Source organism: Pollicipes pollicipes, unplaced genomic scaffold (assembly GCF_011947565.3).
Source record: "Pollicipes pollicipes isolate AB1234 unplaced genomic scaffold, Ppol_2.1 Scaffold_6052;HRSCAF=7182_pilon_pilon_pilon, whole genome shotgun sequence".
NCBI lineage: Eukaryota > Metazoa > Arthropoda > Thecostraca > Pollicipedomorpha > Pollicipedidae > Pollicipes > Pollicipes pollicipes.
This window is the reverse complement of record NW_023596805.1, coordinates 21,269,202-21,285,257: the sequence shown is the minus strand read 5'-3', so window position 1 is coordinate 21,285,257 and position 16,056 is coordinate 21,269,202. Positions and strand designations below refer to the sequence as shown.

Genomic DNA, 16,056 nt, shown 5'->3' with positions numbered 1-16,056 from the left:
CCATGCTTTTTGCGCCGCCCTAGTCATCATTCCAGTCAGCAATCGGTCTGATCCCGGCGAGATATCCCGACCGTTCCCCAACTCTGCCGGTTGAATAATGTTTGAGAATTGCTGCAAAAGTGAGACACCGGTATGGACTTACCAATCCTGTTCAAACAATTTCCCATCTTCAACCAAGAGATCTGCTTGCGTAAGTTGTCAAGCGCATTTGCGATGAGCATTATTCACTTAGATAAGACGGCAGTACTAACTTTATTCCTCGAAGATGAACCGGAAGAATGGAGATATCGGGGCGTTATAACGCATCGATATCTCCATTCTCCGGGTTTTCTCCGAGGAATAAGACTATTTTTCCTGTCTCATCTAAGAGATCTGTTTGCTTGTACTGTGCTATAACCAAGTCGCCTATAGTGAGTTTACATTAAGAGAAGGCCGAGCCTGATCAGTTTTCCACGCTTTCTCAACTGACCGCTTGGGGAACTCCGAGTGTGAGCCACGCTGTTTACGGAGAACACGTACGTAGAGATCTTCTGCCATGATTGGAATTTCTCTCCCTTTCCCCAAGCGACCGGTTGGGAAAAACCGCGCGTTCCCCAATGCACGTGTGGGAAATACGGATTGAAAAATGTCTAATCCCGGTCGGGTTATTCCATCCATTCCCCATGAATAAGACTTGGGGAAATTTCAAGTTTTCCAGTCGATGACCAATATCGCCTGGTTCGATCGGCGAGAGCTGGGAAAACCCGACGCATGTCCCAAGCCGGTCGCAGACGTTTGGGATTTGCCACAGTCTTCCCTAACCTTTCCCGACCTTTCCACGATCAGATTTCTAGCTGGGATATACCGACAGAATCGAACAGCTATCACTAAATATATGTTAATACACACCAGCAGCCAATGTCAGGAAAACATTTGGTAATTTTACTGATGTCCTCCTGTTTGAATGATACGTGTGGTCACATCAGTTTGTTTATCAAAAACCTTGTAAATAGCATAATCAGCTGCGTGGAACTTCACGGTGAACTGTAATGTACCATCATATGTCGTCTCACGCAAATGTCATGACTGTCAGCTGCTTGGAAACGGTTCTACATACAATTTAAAGGTGCCTGTTGAACTGAGAATGTTGTATCCGGCTCTTCCAACCTATTTCAAACAAGTGATGTCAATGTTGTTCGACTCATTTGGCCGTGTACGCCAGAATGCAAGGCAAGTTGTTAATAGCGCACTTTCAGAACCAAACTTGCAACCCAGTTATGCTGCGGGATGGAGTGAAACAGATTAACCATAAACATGTCACTGTGGCTTAGCCTCTTTCGCAATTCTCTTTGTGACGATCCATCCAAAACCATTGCATTTTTTCGCAGTGCGTTGGTCGATCAGTAAAGGTGGCAGCCATGACCAGCTTATTATCAATTTCATCGAGTGAGCTACGAGCACAGCCACCAGATGGTGTCTGATTTTGCGTTCGTACGATCGATTACAACCCCCATCAAAAGTAAATAGAGTTGACCACAACACTGAATCGAAACAGCAAGCCCACTTTGAATTGATAAAAGTGTCGACTTAAATGGATAGGGCTCAATCTCAGAACTCAACGCCGGGGGAGTCGACTCAAATGACACATGGAAAAACCTAAGAATTAACCCGTTGGCGTCTTTTGAACGACCTCCAAGAGACGTTTGTTTTATAACAGACCAACATGACCCGCTCCGTTTTGGACGCATTGCTCCAATGTCCCTTCACGAACATTGCTTTTTGAGTCTAACCCGCTCATTGAAAGCGTTGATAGCAAACCGACGAGGGTATCCCACCAGAAGTATCGAAGACGGTGAGCATACTAACCGGGCCTCGACAGAGGTCGGTCCCACCAAGCCCTAAATAACAGCAATGCGGTCTCTTCTGGCATTAGCATTCCTGACCTTAACGCCACTTGAAAGCTTGGACGGAATTAAGCCAGCGGCTCATCATGCGTTGACCCCGTTCAGTCAGTGGTAGCGTGGCCGAGCGGTCTAAGGCGCTGGTTTAAGGCACCAGTCTCTTCGGAGGCGTGGGTTCGAATCCCACCGCTGCCAAGTGTTTGGTGCCGAAGGTAACGGCTTAAAATGCAAGTCTCTTCGAAACTGCGGGTTCGGTTCTCACTGCAGCCAAGTACTGGACGTCACTGGCGTTGATTCAGAACCTCAGACTATTTTCCTCATACAAGCAGAACACCTATACGATGTAGATGTAGGCAACTGTGTTACTAAGCTCGCTCCAGGGCCATGTGATATCATGATGTCAAGGTAGAAATACAAAAGTTTTGGCAATGTTTGAGAAATCAGTTGAAATTATTTCCTAGGTCGCTATGATCATCATTGTTAACTTATAAAAAATGAAAGGAATTGTGGAACGAAACGCATCCGATATTCATGCAGGAAATTATGCATCTAACGGTTCTCGCTCTACTATGTTGTAAATGTGTTGTGTTAACAGGTGTTTCGACACGTTTTGACACCTTTTCTAGTCCGGTTAAGGGAAAACAGGCGAGTTCTTAGGGACTTGCCCATAAATGCTCACGAAAACGAAATATTGCGCTTCGAAAAGTGGCGTACTAGTTCTCTGTGCAACCCAATCGACCCTGTGCGCCGGGATGAAAAACAATCTGCTAATGTCTCACTTTCAGAACCAGTCTCACAAACCGGTCAGACATGATACGGTCTTAAATGAAACAGATTAGCCATAAGCACAGCACTGAGACTAATCCCATTTCACTGTCAGTCGCCTATATGACGGAACACTCAAAGCCATTACATTATTTTGCAATAGTTTGGCCGATCAGTCGAGATGAAAGGCTTTTAAAAGCACACTGAGTAAGTTGCCCGTCTTGCAACCAGATTGCGTCTGGTTTCCAATCAATGGGGCCGATTACAACTCCCATCCAAAGGAGTTGGAGTTGATTTCGACCCAAAATCCAAAAAGTGAGCGCACTTTTAGCCACGGTAAATTTGGGCGCTGTTCATCACGGACAGACCCAGGGCAGTTCAACTGTAGCGTGCCCGAGCGATGGTTTGAGGCACCAGTCTTCTCGGAGGCGCTGATTCGAATCACACTGCTGCCGGTTGTTTGATGCCAAGGCAGTCTTTTTAACACGCGTGTAAGTGGCCGTTTGGATACTCTTCGCTCGGGGTGGGGACAGATTGAACCCCTGAGATCTCAGAGACTAAGTGAGCTAAGACAACAAATCCATAGCATGTGAAACTAAGGATCAGAAACTGAGATGCTTTGGGGGGGATTTACCAATTCTGTTCAGATCATTTCCCATCTTTAGCCAATAGGTCTGTTTCCGTGAGTTGTTAAGTGCGTTTGTGAGGAACATTGTGCACATAGATAAGACAGTAGGAATGGCCTTATTCCTCGGAGAAAAACATGAGAATATGGTATCGATGCGTTAAAACGCATCGATATCTCAATTCTCTCTGGTTTTTATCCGAGAAATAAGGCTACTCCTACTGTCTCATCAAGAGATATGTTTGGTTACCCTGCACTGTAACCGATTCGCCTATAATGAGTCTACATTAAGAGGGGGCCGAGCCTGATCAGTTTTTCACTCTTTCCCAACCTATCGCTTGGGAACTCCGGGTTTTCACCACGTTGCCCACGGAGAACACGCATGTAGAGATCTCCTGTCCCGATCGGAATCTCCCTCCCGTTCGCCAAACGGCCGGTTGGGAAAACCGCGCGTTCCCCTATGCGCGTATGGTAAGTACGCATTGAAAAATGTCTGATTCCGGTCGGATTATCCCATCCATTTCCCAACAATAAGACTCGGGGAACTTCCAAGTTTGCCAGTCGATGACCGATGACAGCAGGCTCGATCCGAGCAAGGTGGGGAAACCCAATGCGTTTCCCCACACCGGTCGCGGACGCTTTGGATTTTCCAAAATTTTACCGAACCTTCTCCGACCTTTCCTCGATTAAATTGCTGGCCGGGATGTACCGACAGAATCAAACAGCTATCAGTTAATAGATGTTGGCATACATCGGCCTCCAATGACATAAACACATTTGGTGATTTTGCTGATGTCCTTCCGTTTTAACGATCTTATGTTACGTCGCATCAATTTGCTTATAAGCGCCTTGACAAACGGTATAATTAGCTGCGTCGAAATTGACAGTTTCCTGTACTATACCATCATATATCCTCTCACGAAATGTTATGACTGTCAGTTGCTTGGAAATGGTTTTACGTACAAATCAAAGGCGCTTGTTGAGCTGAGAGTGTTGTATCCGGCTCTTCCAAACTATTTCAAACAAGTGATGTCAATATTGTTCAACTCATTTGATCCCTTACGCCAGAATGCAAGGCAAGCTGTTAACAGCGCACTTTCAGAACCAGTCTTGCAACCCAGTTATGTTGTGACATGGAGTGAAACAGATTTACCATAAGCACTCCACTGTGGCTTAGCCTATTCCACGGTTCTCTTATGACGATCCACCCAAAGTCTTTTTTGCAATACTTTGGTCGATCAGTAAAGGTGGAAATCATCACCAGTCTTATTATCGATTTCACCGAGTGAGTTACGGGCATGGCCAACAGCTTGTGTCTGATTTTGCGTTGGTAGGATTGATTTTAACTTCCATCAAAAGTAAATAGATTTGATTACGATATTCAATCCAAGCAACAAGCCCACTTTGAGTTGATAAAAGTGCTGACCTACTTAGATAAGGCTCAATTTCAAACTCAATTCCGGGGGAGTCGACTCAAATGACAAGTGAAAAAGCGTAAGGTAAAAGCTTGCTAATGTCTATTAAAAGACATTCATGCGACATTTGTTTTACAACAGGCCGACATCATCCCGCTCCGTTTTAGTTGCGCTGCTTTATTTGCCCGTAACGAACATTGTTATTTGAGTCTAACCGTCATTTAAAGCGTTGGGAGCATGCTGGCGAGGCTAAGCCCATTTGTAAAATATCCAGGGACCGTGAGCATGCTAATCGGGCCTTGACGAAAGTCGTCCTCAACAAATCCTTTATAACAGCAATGTGGTCTCTTCTGGCTTTAGCATTCCTGACCTCAACAGCGCTTGAAAGCTTGGAGGGAATTGGACCCGGGTTTCATCATGCATTGAACCAGATCATTCATGGTAGCGTGGCCGAGCGGTCTAAGGCGCTGGTTTAAGGCACCAGTCTCTTCGGAGGCGTGGGTTCGAATCCCACCGCTGCCAAATATCTTGCCTGCATCACTAGTTTCTTCGAATGCGTTGGTTTGACTTCCACAGGTGCAAAATGCCAGCGGCAGATGGCGAAGTCACATAGAACAACTACTCTACATAGAAAATGCGCAGAAAGAACAATGGGCATCTTATTGGGACCTCTCGTGAGTTTTCGGCAACATCTCATAAAAAGCCGTTCCTTTTGGATAGAAATGCCATGAACTACTTCACTTCATTAGCCATGCAGAGATGAAGGCCAAGCCAAATGAATAATCGAGCCATTCATATTTGGCGTTAGTGAGCATGGTTTCAAAATATAACGACTGTCAATTGACTGAATCAATGTTGTTCGAGGAACGATGACGCAATGAGACAATGTCGCATTGAGGAACATATTTACTAAACGGGGAAATTGTGTTGTCTAGAGCAGTCCTTTCATCTTAAGGTTTCCAACAGTTATAAGTGAGCTTTTTTCATCATGTCTCATGCTTGCTTCACTATCTTCAAGTGTAAAACATCCCTTTTAAAGGGCATATTCATCTACGCCATAGTTTGCGGCATGGAACTCCATCGTTTTTGCTCCTCTCAAGACAGCCGTCATGATAGCCATCCGCTTGAAAAGTGTTCATAGAGCTCGTAATGCAATCTAATAAATTTGGTAGCACGGAACACTTCCGGTATTCACGCAGCAAATCTGGATGTAGGAGTTCTCGTTCTGCTTCTTTCAAAGATGTCGTTTGAACACGCAAACATATTAGTTGCGAGACCTCTTAGTTTTTGAATATTGTGATTGAGCACAAGCCAGTTCAGGCCTTCTTGCTCTTTGGGCTCTTTGCTGATTTGGGCTCTGATCTGATCTGATCCGATCAGATTTGAGGGCTGTTTTTGCGCCGATTGGGAGCCCACTGAGTCGATGAGGGCCTTTATGTCGGTCTGGAACCACCAGTATCGTACTGTCGGCTCCGTGTGCGTCTGGGTCTGAGGGCCCATTTCCAAAACTGGAACAAGACCGGGACCCGCGATTTACATTGATTGCGGCGTTTAAGTCAATGAGGGGCACATGTGCCTACAAGGAGCCCACAGTACCTAATATATCAGCCAATAGAGACGGCTTATTGGTACCTAACAAGCCGTCTCTATTGACCATGGGTCCCGAGACGGCCAGAGGCATAGCAGGGGCCCGAAGTAGGCCCAAAGGGTCTGTCGCGATCAAAAACAAAAGGCCCGACTGAAAGGCTTAGGGGCCCAAAGAGCTCACAGGGTTGGCTGTATGTTATAGGACCATTTTGTTGAAGTCATTCGTGAAGTTGAAGTTTAGGGGCATTGCTAACCATGTATATCCGGGAATGATGGCTCTTCTGATATGAACACGCCTAACACGCCTGACTTAAACGGAATTTGAAAGCTTGGAGGGAATGTGGCCCAGCGTTCATCATGCATTGACCTAGGTCATCCACTGGTAGCGTGGCCGAGCGGTCTAAGGCGCTGGTTTAAGGCACCAGTCTCTTCGGAGGCGTGGGTTCGAATCCCACCGCTGCCAGATGTTTTTCAAAGTACTGGTCTCTTCGGATGCGTCCGTTTGACTGCCATCACTACGAAATGCCGGCCGTCACTGGCGGAGTGACTTTGTGCAGCTGCTAGTCGAAATAGAAGTCGAGCAGAAACAACAGGTCACAGTAAAGCATTGTTATGTTTCCTAAAAGTTCACGGGATATGACATTCAAAAACCACTGTGTGATGAGGACATCATGAACTAATAATGCATCGTGATTTCGTAACGATCTGCTTTTTAAAACACCATTGAAGGGAGTGCTGCACGTTCGTCGGTGCGGGTGCCGGTCTGAGGGCCGTCAGGGGGCGTGAGCACCGGTCCTTTAACTGCAAGAGGAAGTGGGAGGGGGGGGGGGGGGGGTTGACGCAGCACCGTTGCAAGGGTTCTCAGGTTGGCAAGAATTGACGCTTTATGGACGCAGAGGGGCGGGGGTAGCAGTCCGAAAAAGGCTGAAGGGGAGGTGTAGCAGTCTGAAGAGAGCCTATGAAGCATGGCGCCATTCGCATGACAGGTCACACTGCATCCTAATCACGACTGCAGTTGCCTGATAACAACTTACACCAATGGCTGTTGCGTGCATTATCGCAGGTCATGTCTGGAGATCAGTTAAAGGGGAGTTTCATAGTTGTATGGGATTTTGAGCTGATATAGCCATCTTGAAAGGTAATCGGTGAAGTTCACGGTCCCGCCATTCTTGAGGCTTAAACCACTCTACGTTCTGAGCTATAAGCCCGCGAAACTATTTGCAGACTATTTCAAGGAGACTACTTCAAGTTTACCCGGGTATCCATGCCGCTATGATGACGTCATTCAAATCCCGGCATTCCATTAGCCATGCGACGATCCAGGCCAAGAAAAATATGATTGTGGAGTCGTTCATGTCTGGCGTTCGTGGGTACGATTTCCAAATATAGCGACCACCAATTGGCTCACAATCAAGGCTGCGCAAAGTCGTATTGAAAAACATATTTACTAAACAGCAAAATTGTGCATTCTCAAACCCTCTGTCTATTAAAAAGAATAAGAATAGTTATAACTGAGCTTATTTCATAATACCTGATGCTTGCGCTAATATCTCGCAATCGGGAACACTCCATCTGAAGAGTTTAGGTTTACAGTGACCTTTAAGTGCGCCGTAACCTCAGGCTGCGCCAAAGGTTACGGCGCGGAACTCTATCGTTTTTCTCCGCTCAAGAAAGCCGTCATGGAAGCCATCTACCCTGAAAATGCTCATCATGTTCGTACATCCAATGTATCGATTTCTGTGGCCCGGAATACATTCAGTATTCATGCAGCAAACCTTGACACAGGAGCTCTCGTTGTGCTTCTTTAAAATGTGTCGCAAACATACTAGTTACGAGACAGTTTGGTTTTCTTGAACATTGTGATCAAACAAAGGAAAGTATTTAGCGACCTCCTCATCAATTGTTACGAAAATGGAACAAGGCAATTCTTAATGGATTTCTACGAAACACATAACTCAGGCGTCCTATTGGTGCACACTTGCTATGTGTCACCGGTCTACCCTACCCGAGGCAAGAGTGATACACAGCCGGGAGTTGACCGAATAGAACAAAAACCAAAACTCGACGTGCGTGGTGAGCCGATAGCATGAGCCGATAGCGGCCAATAGCTCCGGTATAGTGCTATCGAATGCATGCAGTCATAGTTTTTGGTCACGAACAGATGCTTGTAAAGGGACTAACGCCTGAAGCCTAGGCCAGCTACGGCCAATATTTGGTTGTGATGGATCCCAAAGCTGCACTCCCGACATGCTGCAACTTTAAACCAAGGCCTTTGGCATCAAATAACTGGCAGCGGTGGGATTCGAACCCACGCCTCCGAAGAGACTGGTGCCTTAAACCAGCGCCTTAGACCGCTCGGCCACGCTACCACGGGTACTCCGGGTCATTGCATGATGACCTCGGGCCAAATTCCCTCCAGATTTTAAGTTCCATAAGGTGGACGTATCCATGTCAGAAGAGGGTGCATAACTGCTGAGGGTTTCATGGGGTCTTACTCACTCGAGAGTCAGCTGATAGGCGCCCCTCGGAACTCTAAAGGTGGGCTCACTTCCCTCGGAGCTCGAACAGATGAGCTCAAATACAAATCACATTCAAATTGTGTTCTGCAAGAATCGAAATCACCCTCAAACCAGCTGTTGTCAAAACGGCCTTTTAGAGAACTGTAACAAAGACTCGACTGGACTTTAGACTGGACTGGATTAAGCAGACAGGCTATGCATTTTTGTGAAGGACTGCAGATATTTCCTGATTTAGTTCACGGACCACATTGGCATTTAGGTGAAGACATTATCGGCTATAGTGCTAGATGGGCAACCAAAGTTTACGAATCCATACGTACGCATCTTTTTACTCGATGCGCCAGGAAAGCATTTTCGAAAAGGTCTTGATACCGCAGACAGCACAATCACGAGATACTATTATATTCATGCAAACACAAATAGCAAGTTCTGAAGTTCTTGGCGCTTTAGAACCGCTTAAGTATCATTAATGTACGCAGTTATCGTCCGCTGCGTCTCATCTCGAGTCTATCGCACCGACTGTAGTCCAAAATTATTAAATTAAGTTGAAGTCAGATCGAAATTAAATTAAGTTTAGTTCGAAGTCAAATTTAAGGTAGATTAAGATTAAATTAAAGTCATATTGTAATTAAATTCAAGTCATATTGTAATTAAATTCAAGTCATATTGTAATTAAATTCAAGTCATATTGTAATTAAATTCAAGTCAGATTAATCTTAATCTTAAGTTAGATTAGATCAAACCAAAACAACTTAAAATACGTTAATTTTAAGCGACCTCCGATTCCGTACCACTCAGATGCGACCACCTCACGCTTCTGGTCAGTAACGGTCCTGCGAGCCGGAAGAGGAGGATCAGCAGGTGGCAGCGCGGCAGGCCGGGGCATGCGTCACCCGGCACTGGAGGCCCGAGGGGCCGGCCGGCCGGATCTGGGGGACCTTGGCTGCAGCCACAGCCACAGGGAGACTGGCGCTACAGCTGATGGCGCCGCCGGCGCAGACCAGACGGACATCAGACAAACCAGACAGCCGTGTTTCCCTCAGTCCGGGGTACTGCCCGGGGCAGTCAAGCTGGGCAGTCGGGCAGCACCCAACGCTGACATACTTTCCAACTCCGGCATCCTGCATGCCTATCAGGAGTTTATGGTTGAAATAATTCATTAGTAATTTATGGGGTTTTAATTGATGAGTCACAAGCTTTGAACTGACAAGTGTCTATGGACAGTACTTTTGTGAGCCATGCTATCGAATATAATGTCTACCACGGCTGGCAGATGGGGATGGCAAAGGCGAATATCATATAACATTACAAAGTAAATGTCGACAGCCTTTACAAGCACTTGTTATTTGGTTTGCACAAAGATCATGGGCATGAACCTCAACTAAAATTACTCATTCACCAGCCCTGTGTCTTGATTAATATGTTTCGAACGAAATAAGTTGTCACATTATCTCACGTGCTTGACTTTAATACTTTTAAATTTCAGCTCCGATATATTAATAAAATAGCTCTGCTACGTTTAGCAACTCCGTACATAGACAAATGACAAGAAAAATATCAAGAAATATGGCATCTGGGCAGAAACGGCGTGCTGCAAGTGAATAAGGCATGCCATTCCAGAAAGATTTTTCCAGATGCTTCCAAAATGACTCGTTCAAGAGAACTCACCAACCAGTACGTGTTATATGTATGCAGAGCCATCTCAGAGCACGTGGTAGCAAATGACGTTTTCTTGAGACAACGCAGTGATCAGTGCCGCAAACCTTGATTTCGATGAAGCTGATTATACCGTTTACAAAGACTGTAAATGACAAATTGAAGCGACTTAACTTTATGTTACTGAAACAGGAGGTTATCGGGGAAATTGCCACGCGTTTCTCTTTTTGTTTATTGGCTGCTGAACGTTCACACATGTCAACTGGTAGCTATACGAGGCCTTCTGTATGTGGTTTCCAGAGTTCCACCCTTCATTCCAAAGGCGCCCTGAAGCATCCGTGGCCCAGATGTAAACATAACGTCAGCTAGCGCTGTCAGCTGGTTACCTAATCTATATTACCAGCTGCCACCACCTGAAGCTCATGTTGTGCAACGATATTGTCATAATTCTTTCTGCATCCATAAATTATAAGTGGTATAACTTCATTGCGATGAATTTTTTTAAGCTACCTTTTTCAAAAAGAGTATCTGAGACTCCTCAGCCTGCCGTGGACGAATGCCAACTTCAGGTCGGCTGGCAAGAGCAAATGACATCGGTGCGTCATTTTGAAAATCATTTCGGGCTTCCGATAATCATACTCATTTTGTACAAGTAAGCTACCGCATTCGACACTTCTGAAAGTAATATGCGCTTTGTTGCACTATAGTCATGCTGACAAATAACGATCTGAAATACTGCAAATGTCCAGAGTCTTCTCAAAGGGGCTGTATTTTAGCCTGGGCTCGGCTGCCCTTAGTGTTTCTGTAGCCTCGATAACAATTAGCCTAGTCTACCCGCATACTTTCATTAACTTTTCCAAAAAGTTTTCGCATATCTATGTTGTCATATATATCAACACCAATGTGACAGGTTCAGCATTTGTCTTGCCGTGATTTCACAGACGCAATTGAAAACAAGCGGGGAACACTGGTCAGCACCGGGTACAGATGTGTGTGAAGAGACTAGCGTTACACCAACGCAAGTGACAGCCAGCGCTAGACTGTGCTGGAACCCGAATCAGCAGCTCCGAAGCGAGGGATATTTGAAACCAGCACCCTGGGTATCAAACATTTCATGGACCAGCATTTCCGCACAGACTGGTACTTTGAACCAACATTTTGGAAACCAAGCATTTGGCAGCGGTGGGATTCGAACCCACGCCTCCGAAGAGACTGGTGCCTTAAACCAGCGCCTTAGACCGCTCGGCCACGCTACCACTGGGCGTGGCGAGTCAATGCATGGCGAACGCTGGGCTACAGTCCATACAATTTTTAACTGGTGTTTAAGCCATGAATGGTGTTTAAGCCATGCTGTTGAGGGTTTGACGCGCCCAACTACCTCGAGGCCCGGTGTTCGTGACGGGAAAATAGAAAAGTGCGCGCAAAGTGGGGCGGGATCATGTTGCCTATGAACGTCGTATGGAGGCCTTTCAACAGACACTATCTAAAGAGTTAATTCTTAGATTTTTCCAGCTGTCATTGAAGTCGACTCGCCCGGAATTGAGTTCTGAGATCGTTCCATATCTATGTGGAATGGCACTCTTGTTAAGTCAAGGCGAGCACGCTGCTTGGATTCAGGGTCGAAATGAAATTAATTTTCCTTTGGGAGGAAAATTTGGAAAAATGGGAGGAAATGGCTTTGGGCTCATTATTGACAGACTACAACTTGCATTCGCGCCACGCAAAACACCCTATGTTTCTTTGCTCTCCGATGGTGCTCTGGTGCTCCCTGGCGGTGCTCCGGTACCGTTCTTTTAACTAATTTTCAGTTTCTGGCAAGCGGAGAATGTAAGCACGTAAAAACGGCTGCGTGGTGCGGACCGACGTACCGTCTACAAATCACTAAGTGATCTCAAAGTTCTCAAAGTTCAAAGTTCCAGAGGTGTGTCAGAGATCGACGGGGCGGGGCAAGGCTACCTTTTTTAACCCGGTATTGGGTGCAGCTTCTCGTGGTCGCGAGAGGTATTGAGACAAACAGTTACACAGGCATATGCCCCATTCATGGTGCTTAACATCCGATCGAAATATTTGTTTTGAACTTAAAATATTTTGCAACACCATAGGCGCGACACCAAAACCATGGTTGATCAAAAGTCATCGGTGCCATCGACTGATATTGCCGAGCTCGACCAAGCCCAGAGCCTTGTGGCTGTCAAGCAACGCTTTGTGACGTTGGAACTGGAATGCTGACTCGGTGAGCCCCTGTCCGGGAAGCTCTCAAAACACGCGGACCTTCCAACCCATTAACACATCCGTCGACGTGGGTTCCCGAAGGTGGCTAGCTTTCTTGACTCGGATTTGGACGTGACCGGCTGACTCATCAGCTGACACATCGGCTGACAGGTCGGCTGACACGTCAGATGGCACAACGGCTGACACTTAGGCTGACACGTTAGTTGTCACCTAACTCGTCCCACACCGCACACCGCCGCTCAGAACTAAAATGCTTGACAGCTCTTAGGAACTGTCGGATGAACCGAAAGTGCAGTAGGTATATTGATCAAAGAGAGAGAGAGAGAGAGAGAGAGAGAGAGAGAGAGAGAGAGAGAGAGAGAGAGAGAGAGAGAGAGAGAGAGAGAGAGAGAGAGAGGAGAGAGAGAGAGAGAGAGAGAGAGAGAGAGAGAGAGAGAGAGAGAGAGAGAGAGAGAGAGAGAGAGAGAGGAGAGAGAGAGAGAGAGAGAGAGAGGAGAGAGGAGAGAGAGAGAGAGAGAGAGAGAGAGAGAGAGAGAGAGAGAGAGGAGAGAGAGAGGGAGAGAGAGGTATATATATATATATATATATATATATATATATATATATATATATATACCTAAATGTTCCCTACCCACCTGAGAAGCCCAAACTTGGTTACATCCAAAACCAAGAAACTGTCAGGCAGCTACTGCGGAAGTAGATCCACACAGTGACGGGGACGCCGCGCATGCGCACCAAATGCGCCGAGTGTGGCTCAGCACCCGGTACCAGCCTGCGGCGTCAACAGGGCTGTTCTGAAAACATGACATTGATGGGGCTGGCCAGAAATTACGCTACCATGAGCCGCTGTTCCCGGCTATTACAACAGACGGCTAACGGCTGTTTAAAATAATATATGAATGAATAAATATGGGGATATTTATATGCATATATATATATATATATATATATATATATATATATATATATATATATATATCAAAACAGGCGGCTAACCGCTATACAACAATATATCGAATAATATCAAATTAATATATGATATTATTCGAGGTAGGTAAGTGGGTCTTGCTCACCGTGAAGCACGCTGGCCGTGACGAGCAATAAGCGCTGGTGCAGCCTGCGGCGTATCGGGTTTTCTTTTTTGGGTTTCAAAAACCCGCGCTCGCCCAGTATCAAAATTTTGAAACCCACCCCACCACGCGGGACAGTTATAAAAACCTCACAGGTCCGCAAACATTATTTTTTTTCGTGGTAAGTATTTCAAAGTTTACCCTAACATCAGCCTTACAGTTAAGAGCTATAGCAATTCTACAGGGTTATTCATTGCTTAGCTCCATTTTTAAGAAAAATTGAAATAGACACTAATGAATTATCTTCGTCACTCCCGACAAATATGCTGATACATAACCTTAACACATTGTTTGACCTCAAAGACTCAAAGGCAAAAGAAAACTTTGTCAGAAAAACGCGCCAGAAGCCCTGCAGGCTTTTTAAGCCCGCATGTTGTGGGCCTGCGGGCTCAAAGGTGGCAGCTCCAGTACCTTTACAGTGTTAAGTCTCATGGGTGCGTTGACAGTGTGTAGGCTAATGAGTGTCTTTGCAGTGTAAAGACTGATGGGTGCGTTGACAGTGTAAAGACTGTTAGGTGCGCTGACAGTGTACAGACTGATGGGTGCGTTGACAGTGTAAAGACTGATGGGTGCGTTGACAGTGTAAAGACTGTTAGGTGCGCTGACAGTGTACAGACTGATGGACCCTGTACAGTGTAAAGACTGATGGGCCGTATACAGTGTAAAGACGAGCTACGTGATAGTTCAATAACTCACAAGCGCAGATTAAAGTTTGCTCAGTAAGAGGCTTCACACATTTAGCATGAGCGCTTCAAGGCATAATTTCCCGAGGCACACCTGTTACTCTTTAAACCAGACACTACAACGCGTAACGACGCGGCGCCTTGTTCACATTTCCCAAGGTCATGTTATCAGCAGGACTTTGTGGGTATCTGGGGTGTTCTGCTGGCCCTTGCTGGTGGCGGCTCCGCACTAGCCATCTGATTCCATACGGCAATGTGTGCGAGAAGTCTGCGAGAGCTCGGGTCGAGCCGTCCCCGGGAAGGTCCCGGGGACGGCTCGACCCGAGCTCCCCGGGAAGATCCCGGGAGGGCCGCAGGTCAGAGACCTCAAACCAGCGCTGGCTAGAATTCGCGGCGAGGAAATGTGGAGCACGAGCCAGCGCTTCTCATTTGTTGCTTCTCAGATGAAGTGCGTGTGCGTGCACCAACTGTGGGCGTGCAATTCGGTCATGAACTGCAAAACTTCTCACTATCACTCACAGCTCATACTGCAGGCTTAGTTGGCACCAAACTCTTCAAATAGTATGCGATGTTCCACAGGCCATGTGCCCCGGCAGCGCTTGGCTCCGATGCAAGCCTGACTGATGACGACAGTGACCGACGTCGACGAGCCTACCCTCTTCACGCGGTTGGTGGCGCGCGCCAAACATCTGTATCTCAGCACTGTAATGGCGAAGGAGACCAAAAGTGTAACTAGTCAAACACGCCTCCGTAGTGTGGTTCGGTCATGTATTGCAACCCCACCTTACCAGGTATCAGTCCGACGAGCCCACATACCCAGCCTCCTTTCGAAGCGTTTATTAACGACAACACCACTCCGCCCTCGCACGGGTACAGCACGACGAAACCTTCCGAACATTTATTAACCTTGACACGCATAGTCTGCGGCCGTCCATGCCACGCAACGTCGACCCGCCGGCCCAGAATCTCGCCAGGGCTCTATTTACACATCCACATGTTATACACGGTTTAATGGTGCACGCATCTACCGTACGGAGTAGGTTACAAGCCGAGCAACGCCCGCCAGACGGCGGCGACAGCAGCGCCGTCTATCTGCGACGGCATCGCCGCCTAGCGCAGACAATCGGCGACAGCGGCGGCGCGTGCTTTCAAACTCGTCGGCAAAAGAACGCGGCTGTTCAGTGCGGCCGGCGCTCGCAGCGCAACCTATAACATTCAGATGGGCACTTGCAGCGCCACCTGGGTAACTCGTCCAGCCTACGTCTACGTCGGAAGGTCAGGCGAAACACGGCGGCCGAGGGCGGCTAGCGCGGGTTAGCTGAGCGCGCGGTCGAGCTGGCGACCGGCACGCCGGGGTCTGGGCCGTGTCCAGCGTCCACCAACAGTGACCAGAGCGCACCACGAGCGACACAGGGTCGACTAGAACGGACGTGCGCCCGCTGGGCCGCACCTTACAGGGAGGAGGAGAGTTTTACAACCGCTCGATCGGATCTGAAAGCAGATGTGGATCTCAGGCGCCGCCGGACCCAGGGGTCCTCCAGTCAGCAGTCAGTCTGTGCTGTCT

General features: G+C 47.1%; 5 non-coding genes across 5 annotated transcripts; 3 read left to right on the top strand and 2 right to left on the bottom strand.

The window, feature by feature from the left end:
* The first annotated feature begins 1,993 nt into the window (after nt 1-1,993).
* On the top strand, nt 1,994-2,075 carry TRNAL-AAG (transfer RNA leucine (anticodon AAG)). Its single transcript has one exon. It is a non-coding gene; the product is annotated as a tRNA-Leu (tRNA).
* Nucleotides 2,076-5,125: 3,050 nt separating this feature from the next.
* On the top strand, nt 5,126-5,207 carry TRNAL-AAG (transfer RNA leucine (anticodon AAG)). The gene has a single exon. It is a non-coding gene; the product is annotated as a tRNA-Leu (tRNA).
* A 1,446-nt stretch (nt 5,208-6,653) lies between these two features.
* On the top strand, nt 6,654-6,735 carry TRNAL-AAG (transfer RNA leucine (anticodon AAG)). The gene has a single exon. It is a non-coding gene; the product is annotated as a tRNA-Leu (tRNA).
* A 1,824-nt stretch (nt 6,736-8,559) lies between these two features.
* Nucleotides 8,560-8,641, bottom strand: TRNAL-AAG (transfer RNA leucine (anticodon AAG)). Its single transcript has one exon. It is a non-coding gene; the product is annotated as a tRNA-Leu (tRNA).
* A 2,980-nt stretch (nt 8,642-11,621) lies between these two features.
* Nucleotides 11,622-11,703, bottom strand: TRNAL-AAG (transfer RNA leucine (anticodon AAG)). Its single transcript has one exon. It is a non-coding gene; the product is annotated as a tRNA-Leu (tRNA).
* Between the last annotated feature and the right edge of the window lie 4,353 nt (nt 11,704-16,056).